Source organism: Haliotis rubra, unplaced genomic scaffold (genome assembly GCF_003918875.1).
Source record: "Haliotis rubra isolate DU_JTF1 unplaced genomic scaffold, ASM391887v1 Scf9, whole genome shotgun sequence".
NCBI lineage: Eukaryota > Metazoa > Mollusca > Gastropoda > Lepetellida > Haliotidae > Haliotis > Haliotis rubra.
In genome coordinates this window covers 3,876,109-3,884,062 of record NW_025767634.1, presented here as the reverse complement: position 1 = coordinate 3,884,062, position 7,954 = coordinate 3,876,109, and positions in this window count along the sequence as shown.

Genomic DNA, 7,954 nt, shown 5'->3' with positions numbered 1-7,954 from the left:
AATTCTTTTTGATGGAATGGTTGTGCTCATTGGCCTGCAGTAGATTGTTGAGACTTCAGGAGAATGTAGCTTCTGGAGTCTGCTGATCTGGTGTGAAGTCTTGCCACTGTAGGGGATGGAGATGCTGATCTAGTGTGAAGTCTTGCCGCTGTAGGGGATGGAGATGCTGATCTGGTGTGAAGTCTTGCCACTGTAGGGGATGGAGATGCTGATCTGGTGTGAAGTCTTGCCACTGTAGGGGATGGAGATGCTGATCTGGTGTGAAGTCTTGCCACTGTAGGGGATGGAGATGCTGATCTGGTGTGAAGTCTGTGTGATTGGAGATGCTGCTGTAGGGGATGGAGATGCTGATCTGGTGTGAAGTCTTGCCGCTGTAGGGGATGGAGATGCTGATCTGGTGTGAAGTCTTGCCACTGTAGGGGATGGAGATGCTGATCTGGTGTGAAGTCTTGCCACTGTAGGGGATGGAGATGCTGATCTGGTGTGAAGTCTTGCCACTGTAGGGGATGGAGATGCTGATCTGGTGTGAAGTCTTGCCACTGTAGGGATGGAGATGCTGATCTGGTGTGAAGTCTTGCCACTGTAGGGATGGAGATGCTGATCTGGTGTGAAGTCTTGCCACTGTAGGGGATGGAGATGCTGATGTGGTGTGAAGTCTTGCCACTGTAGGGATGGAGATGCTGATCTGGTGTGAAGTCTTGCCACTGTAGGGGATGGAGATGCTGATCTGGTGTGGTGTGAAGTCTTGCCACTGTAGGGGATGGAGATGCTGATCTGGTGTGAAGTCTTGCCACTGTAGGGGATGGAGATGCTGATCTGGTGTGGTGTGAAGTCTTGCCACTGTAGGGGATGGAGATGCTGATCTGGTGTGAAGTCTTGCCACTGTAGGGGATGGAGATGCTGATCTGGTGTGAAGTCTTGCCACTGTAGGGGATGGAGATGCTGATCTAATGTGAAGTCTTGCCAATGTAGGGGATGGAGATGCTGATCTGGTGTGAAGTCTTGTGTAGGGGATGGAGTCTTGCCACTGTAGGGGATGGAGATGCTGATCCTGGTGTGAAGTCTTGCCACTGTAGGGGATGGAGATGCTGATCTGGTGTGGTGTGAAGTCTTGCCACTGTAGGGGATGGAGATGCTGATCTGGTGTGAAGTCTTGCCACTGTAGGGGATGGAGATGCTGATCTGGTGTGAAGTCTTGCCACTGTAGGGGATGGAGATGCTGATCTGGTGTGAAGTCTTGCCACTGTAGGGGATGGAGATGCTGATCTGGTGTGAAGTCTTGCCACTGGAGGGGATGGAGATGCTGATCTGGTGTGAAGTCTTGCCACTGTAGGGGATGGAGATGCTGATCTAATGTGAAGTCTTGCCACTGTAGGGGATGGAGATGCTGATCTGGTGTGAAGTCTTGCCACTGTAGGGGATAGAGATGCTGATCTGGTGTGAAGTCTTGCCACTGTAGGGGATGGAGTTGCTGATCTAATGTGAAGTCTTGCCACTGTAGGGGATGGAGATGCTGATCTGGTGTGAAGTCTTGCCACTGTAGGGGATGGAGATGCTGATCTGGTGTGAAGTCTTGCCACTGTAGGGGATGGAGATGCTGATCTGGTGTGAAGTCTTGCCACTGTAGGGGATGGATATGCTGATCTGGTGTGAAGTCTTGCCTGTAGGGGATGGAGATGCTGATCTGGTGTGAAGTCTTGCACGCTGTAGGGGATGGAGATGCTGATCTGGTGTGAAGTCTTGCCACTGTAGGGGATGGAGATGCTGATCTGGTGTGAAGTCTTGCCACTGTAGGGGATGGAGATGCTGATCTGGTGTGAAGTCTTGCCACTGTAGGGGATGGAGATGCTGATCTGGTGTGAAGTCTTGCCACTGTAGGGGATGGAGATGCTGATCTGGTGTGAAGTCTTGCCACTGTAGGGATGGAGATGCTGATCTGGTGTGAAGTCTTGCCACTGTAGGGGATGGAGATGCTGATCTGGTGTGAAGTCTTGCCACTGTAGGGATGGAGATGCTGATCTGGTGTGAAGTCTTGCCACTGTAGGGGATGGAGATGCTGATCTGGTGTGAAGTCTTGCCACTGTAGGGATGGAGATGCTGATCTGGTGTGAAGTCTTGCCACTGTAGGGGATGGAGATGCTGATCTGGTGTGAAGTCTTGCCACTGTAGGGGATGGAGATGCTGATCTGGTGTGAAGTCTTGTAGGGATGGAGATGCTGACTGTGAAGGGGATGGAGATGCTGATCTGGTGTGAAGTCTTGCCACTGTAGGGATAAAGTTGCTGAGGAATGTGAAGTCTTGCCAATGTAGGGGATGGAGATGCTGATCTGGTGTGGTGTGAAGTCTTGCCACTGTAGGGGATGGAGATGCTGATCCTGTGTGAAGTCTTGCCACTGTAGGGGATAAAGATGCTGATCTGGTGTGAAGTCTTGCCACTGTAGGGGATGGAGATGCTGATCTGGTGTGGTGTGAAGTCTTGCCACTGTAGGGGATGGAGATGCTGATCTGGTGTGGTGTGAAGTCTTGCCACTGTAGGGGATGGAGATGCTGATCTGGTGTGAAGTCTTGCCACTGTAGGGGATGGAGATGCTGATCTGGTGTGAGTCTTGCCACTGTAGGGAATGGAGATGCTGATCTGGTGTGAAGTCTTGCCACTGGAGGCGATGGAGATGCTGATCTGGTGTGAAGTCTTGCCACTGTAGGGGATAAAGTTGCTGATCTAATGTGAAGTCTTGCCAATGTAGGGGATGGAGATGCTGATCTGGTGTGGTGTGAAGTCTTGCCACTGTAGGGGATAGAGATGCTGATCTGGTGTGAAGTCTTGCCACTGTAGGGGATGGAGATGCTGATCTAATGTGAAGTCTTGCCACTGTAGGGGATGGAGATGCTGATCTGGTGTGAAGTCTTGCCACTGTAGGGGATGGAGATGCTGATCTAGTGTGAAGTCTTGCCACTGTAGGGGATGGAGATGCTGATCTGGTGTGAAGTCTTGCCACTGTAGGGGATGGAGATGCTGATCTGGTGTGAAGTCTTGCCACTGTAGGGATGGAGATGCTGATCTGGTGTGAAGTCTTGCCCACTGTGGGGATGGAGATGCTGATCTGGTGTGGTGTGAAGTCTTGCCACTGTAGGGGATGGAGATGCTGATCTGGTGTGAAGTCTTGCCACTGTAGGGATGGAGATGCTGATCTGGTGTGAAGTCTTGCCACTGTAGGGGATGGAGATGCTGATCTGGTGTGAAGTCTTGCCACTGTAGGGGATGGAGATGCTGATCTGGTGTGAGTCTTGCCACTGTAGGGGATGGAGATGCTGATCTGGTGTGAAGTCTTGCCACTGGAGGCGATGGAGATGCTGATCTGGTGTGAAGTCTTGCCACTGTAGGGGATGGAGATGCTGATCTGGTGTGAGTCTTGCCAATGTAAGCGATGAAGATGATGATCGGTGCTGCCTCTGGCCTAGGATGCATAGGGACCAGGATTTGTATGGAGAAGCATGTACAATGTGAGTGACACACACACACACACACACACATCCTCAAATCTATGTACAAAGTAAGTAACACCCTGCATGTCATGTACAAAATCAATGTACAAAAATGCTGACCCCACCCCCACCCCCGTACATGTGTTCAAAATTGATTCCCCGCCCCCACGTCCCCAGAACAAAATAGGTGACCCCCCTTAAAATCATCTCTCTCGCACGCACGCACGCACGCACGCACACACTAGCCATAAATTATGAACAGTGCCTTAGTTTGCCTTAGGGTTGACACAATGATCCTATTGACGAATAGTCCTTATTTAAGAGAAATGCTGTGGGTAAAGATAATTTTCAGAATCAATCTGCAAATTTGGCATGATCATCAAAAATTATCTTCAAAACTAGAGATAGCTTGGGAATATCTTGGAGATTCAGGTACACTTTTGAGTTTAAACTTGTATGGTCTATTTTTAACAGAGTTGTAATTAAATAACACTGATTAAGTTATTCAGATTCTTTATAAACAAACAAACAATATTGTCATCCTTCAGAGGTGTTCAGGTGAATTATCATTTTGGATTAAGTCCTGGTCTCATGAATTTCCACTGCCTCCCAAATGAACATGTCAAAAAATATTCTCATTGTCATCTGCATCACGGAGTACCTGTATTAATTTTACACATATATAACACGAAATATTATAGTTTAATGGGATTTTAATCACATCTGAAATGTAAAAGTACATAACCATCAAGTGAAGGATCATAAGCAATGACCCGAGAAAGAAGCAATTCGCATCCCCTGGACACAGAAAGCCGTCTGCAGCGCTCGTAAAATCAACAAAACACGCACTTGAACGTTGCGCGAGCCGACCGACAATTGTTTTCTCGGCATAAAAGCAGATCCAAAGCAGACACATGTTATACAGTAACTTGTATTATTGCATTAATTATAACTTGGTACTCTGTGTACAGTTTAGGATGTATTTTAAAAAATCCTTTTTACCTCTGTGATGCGTCGGTGATAATGTGTTATATCTAATTGAGATACAAGCACAACATGGCTCTTAGCCTGTATCAACGGCACTTTTCCTGGTGTTTGGCACGAATGGTCTGCTCTACTGTACCTAATTCGCACCTCGCAAGTGCCATACATTAACATTAACTTACGAGTATCTTAGCGCTAAGAGAGCTTCGAAAATCTAGGCCCAGGGCCCCTTTTCACAAAGCTATCGTAGTACTACGACTGTCGTAAGCCAGGGCCTAGATTTTCAAAGCTCCCTTAGCGCTAACATAGTCGTAAGTGCCATACGTTAACATTAACTAGTATAGGAGGTACGACAGTCGTAGCGCTACGATAGCTTTGTGAAAAGGGGCTCATGATCTGCGGATCGGAAGTAGGACTCAAACCCACCCACAATTAGTAAATGTAAAATGCTTTGATTTCTCGCGTTGCCACGTGACGATGTTATCCAAGTTAGCATATCAGCTACCTGTTAGAGAATATACCATTTCACCATTTCTGATGGGATACAGTTGAAAACCTCTACTCATTCACCACCTACAGTAAGCCTGTCATACATACCCTGAAACAAATACACCCCATGCAGGTCTATAATGTGTCGCAAGTCTTGTCTGTCATTCAGACCCTGAAACAAATACACCCCATGAAAGTCTATAATGTGTTGCAAGTCTTGTCTGTCATTCAGACCCTGAAACAAATACACCCCATGCAGGTCTATAATGTGTCGCAAGTCTTGTCTGTCATTCAGACCCTGAAACAAATACACCCCATGCAGGTCTATAATGTGTCGCAAGTCTTGTCTGTCATTCAGACCCTGAAACAAATACAGCCCATGAAAGTCTATAATGTGTTGCAAGTCTTGTCTGTCATTCAGACCCTGAAACAAATACACCCCATGAAAGTCTATAATGTGTCGCAAGTCTTTGTCTGTCATTCAGACCCTGAAACAAATACACCCCATGAAAGTCTATAATGTGTTGCAAGTCTTGTCTGTCATTCAGACCCTGAAACAAATACAGCCCATGAAAGTCTATATAATGTGTTGCAAGTCTTGTCTGTCATTCAGACCCTGAAACAAATACACCCCATGCAGGTCTATAATGTGTTGCAAGTCTTGTCTGTCATTCAGACCCTGAAACAAATACACCCCATGAAAGTCTATAATGTGTCGTGAAGTCTTGTCTGTCATTCAGACCCTGAAACAAATACAGCCCATGAAAGTCTATAATGTGTCGCAAGTCTTGTCTGTCATTCAGACCCTGAAACAAATACAGCCCATGAAAGTCTATAATGTATGTTGCAAGTCTTGTCTGTCATTCAGACCCTGAAACAAATACAGCCCATGAAAGTCTATAATGTGTCGCAAGTCTTGTCTGTCATTCAGACCCTGAAACAAATACACCCCATGAAAGTCTATAATGTGTTGCAAGTCTTGTCTGTCATTCAGACCCTGAAACAAATACACCCCATGAAAGTCTATAATGTGTCGCAAGTCTTGTCTGTCATTCAGACCCTGAAACAAATACAGCCCATGAAAGTCTATAATGTGTTGCAAGTCTTGTCTGTCATTCAGACCCTGAAACAAATACACCCCATGCAGGTCTATAATGTGTTGCAAGTCTTGTCTGTCATTCAGACCCTGAAACAAATACAGCCCATGAAAGTCAAGAATATGTGGCAAGTCTTGATTACCAAAGTTTCAGGAAATGAAATGTAGAAAGTCTCTAGATCCTTATTTTTAAAATATATTTTATGAGGGGCGGTGGGGTAGCCTAGTGGTTAAAGCGTTGGCTCGTCACGCCGAAGACCCGGGTTCGAATCCCCTCATGGGTACAATGTGTGAAGCCCATTTCTGGTGTCCCCCGCCGTGATGTTGCTGGAATATTGCTAAAAGCGGCGTAAAACCAAACTCAGTCAGTCAGTCAGTTATATTTTATGAATAGAATTTATGAACTTTTTTTCTGTTATATGTTATTTTCAGCGACTAGAGATTCTACCCTACAGTTAAAAACGGAGATTTGTCGCCAACCTAAGTGGCAACTGACAAGCTTGCATTGTCTCATTGTGCAGTTCCCCGACTCCAGCTGCAGAGATTTGAGGTTGCGCAACAGACATATATCTAGCGCTTTCTAATCTTTTAAGGTAGGACCCGTGAAGATCTGGGTTAGAATTGATCTTCAGGTACCCATGCTTGTCATAAGAGGCGACTAACGGGATCGGGTGGTCAGGTTTTCTGACTTGGTTGACACATATCATCCAATTACGTAGATCATGATGTTGATCACTGGTTTGTCTGGCCCAGACTCGATTATATACAGACCGCCGCCATATAGCTGGAATATTGTTGAGTGCTGCGTAAAACTAAACTCACTCACTCTTAGGTTAGACGCACATGAAACAGTGATAATAACGGGTATTTTGTTTAGATATATTTCAGTGTCATCTGAAATTGTTATCCATTGAAGTTTTATGTCTTTTTGTGTTTTCAATAAAACCATGCAAAACGCTATCAAATCTGCAGTACCTGATTTCAAGTAACTCGAAGTAAAAATGTGACATTTTGAGCAGTCGAACAAACGCAGACGGTGACACATATAGTTAAAATGTATTTAAGAAGTTTGAAGATGTCCATGCAGTCGGAGCTCGTTATACCTAACATAACGCACACCTGAAGGGTCTAATGCGAATCTCGCATAAACAACCACAAGATTCCTGCTTTAAGTGCTTATTCATTTTGGAAAGAGACACTGTTTTCGGTCTTGTCCCCTACATCGGTTAACTTCTCTCTATCCATGCAGTTTCATTTTCAGGGAATTTACAACTTTGAATAAACAAGGCTTTGGCGAAGAAAATGAAAATAACGGGTTCCGAAGACTGATATGACAAATACTCTCCCGTTACCTTGGTTACCAACTAGTTATTTGAGTGATTTCGTGTGTCATTCAACCAGGACATCGCTGCTAGTTGTAACGACCGCAGAGCTCTATTGGTAGTATTCATGTTCGAATTATTCAAGGATGAAGAAAACATACATAAGAACTGACATTCGTTAAAGTGTGAACCCTGATAGAGGACCATAGGGAGATTCAGATGATGACGTCATTTTTTCAACCTGAATGAATGAGTGACTGAGTTCAATTTTACGCCGCTTTTAGCAATATTCCAGCAATATCACGACTGGGGACACCAGAAATGGGCTTTTCCCATTGTGCCCATGTGGGGAATCGAACCCAGATCAGCGGCGAGCGCTTTAAACACCAGGTTACCCCACCGCCCTCTACCACTTTTCTCGGCAAGACGCTGGTTTGGTTAAGATAAATCCAGAGAGGCGCTCGTAAAATATTATCAATTTCCGCGTTTTAGGGTCACCTTCAATTCCGGTGGGTAAATCAGGGAATGGGCTATTTGATAGATATCATATCATATTATCGAACGATATCATTCATATCAT